General features: G+C 40.5%; 1 long non-coding RNA gene across 1 annotated transcript; it reads left to right on the forward strand.

The window, feature by feature from the left end:
- The first annotated feature begins 672 nt into the window (after nucleotides 1-672).
- Nucleotides 673-1,234, forward strand: LOC125177872. Its single transcript, XR_007156696.1, has 2 exons — nucleotides 673-846; nucleotides 1,070-1,234. It is a non-coding gene; the product is annotated as an uncharacterized LOC125177872 (long non-coding RNA).
- The last annotated feature ends 2,869 nt before the right edge of the window (nucleotides 1,235-4,103 follow it).

A 4,103-nucleotide genomic window follows, 5' to 3' on the forward strand; every position in this document is an offset into this window, starting at 1 on the left:
AGAACCAATATTAAAAAAGTAGAAGCTCATAAATATTATTGAGGTTGTGCTTTACGCAGCGAGTAGAGCTATACATTCATGGATCTCGGGACATTTAAAAATATTCTCAGTCACAGTTTTTCATTCGCTGCCCAACGACATCACAAACACGTACCTCATCCATATCAAAATTTGCGTGAATACCAAAGCGTGAACGAGAAATTAATTAGTATGTGATTCGTAAATAGATTTCAAGCACCGTCAAGACTGCTAACGATATTAATTTGAAAATATTTAATGCCTTGAAATTAACAACTGACACGGTCATGCAACGGGTGTTTATTGATACAATACACTGCGAGGTTAGTGAATAATTATGAAGTCAGTGCTGATAATTTCAGCTGGAGAGGAAACACATTGTTTAGTATAGCTTAGCATCTGTTAAATTGCCTACAGTTGAATTTTATCAGTTTGTGTATGATTTATCTCATTGATGCAAGGGAAATTCGGCAAGATTTGAATAAACCACAGACACGTCATCAGAGACGTGTTCATCACCAGGGCCTACACAAGAGACGGGTCTCTGGCGAGCCAGCGGCGTCTCTGCAGGGCAGAAGGCGGCGAGCCTCTCGTTGTAGCTGCGCTATTTGTCCGTCATTTGTTTACCAGGTTCACGCTGGCAACGTGTAGAGAGGACCGCGTTGACTCCCGGTTTCATTTTAGTGATCAGCGTTTGCGGTTGCGGTGGCCAAGACTCCGTAACGTGTATTCAGTTGAATGTCGATAATTTTTTAGCCTCGACTACATGATTTATCTATTCATTTGTTGCAACCATTGTACCTCTCACGATTTCTTTTTGAGTGGCGGGTAAGCTTATTAGACGATAGTAATAATTTTGTCTTCCTTGTTTATGCTGCTATAAAGTACTGCGATAATACCAATGGCTGGGAAGTCAATTATTTCAATTTATATATTTTTACTCGTGTTCCTTAGATCAATTCTGATATATTCCCCAATTGAGTTCCTCTGTTCCTGTAATTTTAGGGTAAACTTCCCATTTATTTTCCCGTGCATTTGTTGATTATTTCAGGTGGAAGTGGGCTCTGTATTTTAAGTCAACCTGCGTACCTGGTCCTCGTCTGAATACGAAGGAAAAGTGCCTAGTTTTCCCCACTGGTGAATGCAACAGTAACTGACGCTGAAATCCTTAATTGGACGGCCTAAACTTCAAGCCTTGACTGTGATAACAAGCGGATGCGCTTGGGTTTACTACGTCAGTGTGACACACTAGTCTCGTTGGGCATGTTGCGAACCTTCATAGATTGGAAGAAGATACGCAGGAGATACCAGAGCTGCCAAAAGTGACCATTGTATTTGTTTAACATTAGGTTATTTGTGTTGCTTAGCTTGTGACTCTACTGGTAGTAAGATAATTACTTTTTGGGAGTGGGCCACCTTATGTACCTTTTTATAGCTACGCAATAAAATCTTGCAAAGTCTCAACTCTGAACGAATCGGGTTTTAATCAATTTTCACTATCGCCAACCTAATAGACGGCGATAGCCTATATATGTTGATAGCTCTCCCGCAACATCGTCATCAAGACCAAGCAAGTCAGAGACAAGGCAGCGCAACTCGTCGGAGGTGAGATTCATTTTATCCTGCCATTTCAAACTTAACTGAAAAGTACATTAAATAAAAGGACACATTTTTGTAAAAGTTTCTTGCAATTCGCAAGCAATTTGTTTATTTACGTGTAAAATGTATGATTGGGGAACAATAAATGGCTGCGGCCTCGTTAACAACCTCACGCAATGAACTGAATTTTAAATTTATTACAACACTTCTCTTTAACTTCACTTCTTCTTTGTTTGTCTGTCTGTCTGCTACAAATCTTATAATCGATATTTAACACACTTCTACCTGTCCAATCGATCTGAAATTTGGCACACTTACGTAAAGTTGGAGACAATGCATGAATCAATTGACAGAATAAATAGTTTTATAAATTAAAAATTTTGTTTTTCATTATTAATAAAAATTTAAAAATAATTTCGTCTGCTACAAATCTTATAATCAATATATGACACAAATTGACCTGTCCAATTGATCTGAAATTTTGCACAATTGCATAAGGTCAGAGACAATGCATGAATAAATTGACAGAATAAATAATTTTGAAAATTTACAAAATTTTGATATCTTAAAATTTTGAAAAATATTTTTTTTATATTTTAAAATACAATTAGAAATTCATTGTACATGTGTAACAACCAAGACCCTGGATTGTTCAGAAGTGTTGTCTTTAAAAAGTAATTTTTAAACGCATATTATTTTTAAATAGAAATTTATGTGCATTTATATTTAAAATAGTGATATCCATTTTGTTTCTGGATCGTGCAATTTCCATGATCATAGAAAGCTAATTTGCAAGAAGATTCTACTCCATATATTCATTTCTAAACAACGTCCTGAAACCCATGCCAAGCAAGATCTCATGATAAATGATAAATTTAGCTCATAAACCGTACGATTGAGCAAAATATGAATTGCAGCTTCGGACTTCCAGTTCAGAACACAAATCAGCTCTGAAAGGAAAACCTATTGGCTCTCCGTAAGTCTATAAATCAGTGGTTGAATTTTACGTCAGTAACCGACTCAGGCCCCAATTCTCAATTAAAATATATGAATATCGGCGAGCAATTATGGGTATTGTTTATACAATATCAAATCATGGTTTCTTAACTTTGTTTCATTTTTAATTTCTGCATATCTTAGTTGTAAAATTTTGAAAACACCTTATCAAAGTCGAAATATTCTGAAATGACTCAGATTTTGAATCATCATCATTAGGGTGGTCCTCAAAAAACTTTTTTCTTGAAAATGAGTTCCTACCTCAAAAACGGGTTCCTCTAGAGGCCTAAATAATATTCCTAAAATAATTTTCAAATCGGTTAATATTTAGAGGTCGCTCAATGGCGTCAAAGTTTCTCCCCTATGGCTCAGGGTCATTGGGTCCGTAGAGTGAACAAAGAAACGGGTCTGAACATGCTTGAACAGTAATTCTTTGTCCAGTCCCACCCTGTATGACTTGATTCCATTTCTGGGTTCGTTGTTCAGTGTGTATTTCGGACAGTCAGTCAGTCGTGTTCATCCACGGATTGTTGAAGGTTGACAGTCGCAATGGCAACTGTCACACGTGCGTAGAAGGGATATTCGGTGTCTCCTTCTCTCGCGTTGACGGGAGCAAAGCTTCCTTTGTGCTAGGTAGGGCTGGCTGTTGTCCACTTCCATCATAGCAACGGTGCTACTTAGGAAGACGCCTTCAAGGAGGTCATCTATGAAGTCCTCCAGTTCCGGGAGCGGGCAAGGATTCCTACAATGCGTCCTGATAACTTTTTAACGAAGCTGGAAAAATCGAGCAAGAATACCAGCTAGTCAAGAATAATCGTCACAAGGGAATCCAAGGCCCAGACCGTGAGGGAGTCCGTCTTCAAGGAGGAACCAGAGAGGGTCTTCGACGTGCGCCCTCGATCATGAAGATTGAGGAAGCCCAGGCCTTCCTTGTCGTGCATCGGCAGCCTGGTTGCCCGGGGTACATGGGAGGGATCGATGCCGAACTTGTCCGTAAGGAAGAGCGGAACTGAAATCGGTGGCAAGTGAAGGAAGAGCGCTGTCATTGGGCACAGCAGCCGTCAATGTCGGCTTCTACTGCCATATGGACCCAGGCGACTCGTCCTCCACATCATCCAGCGGAGAGCGGAGGAGGAGGAATTCCATGTGCAACAAAAACAGGGCGCTGTGGGGATAAGCCACAGCTCCCGCTAGCGCAAGTACACCGAAGAGGGCGAAGAATGTGATTACTCCAGGCTTGGCAGCTTCCCTTGACCGAACCAAGGTGAGCGAATGAGGATCTGCGTTCCTCCTAACCAAAGCAGCTCGAAACTTCGGCCCCAAGCCAGAAGAGGCTAACATCAACTGCTCCATTTGCCGATATCGGCAGAAACACCAAGACATGTAGGCCTCACAGCTCAAGGCGGACTTAAAGATGAGCGAGACGGTGGTGGTGCATTGAGAAGAAAAGCTAATGCAGGACCTCACGAATAAAAAGCACGTGAACCGTC

Source organism: Hyalella azteca, unplaced genomic scaffold (assembly GCF_000764305.2).
Source record: "Hyalella azteca isolate HAZT.00-mixed unplaced genomic scaffold, Hazt_2.0.2 contig587, whole genome shotgun sequence".
NCBI classification, from domain to species: domain Eukaryota; kingdom Metazoa; phylum Arthropoda; class Malacostraca; order Amphipoda; family Hyalellidae; genus Hyalella; species Hyalella azteca.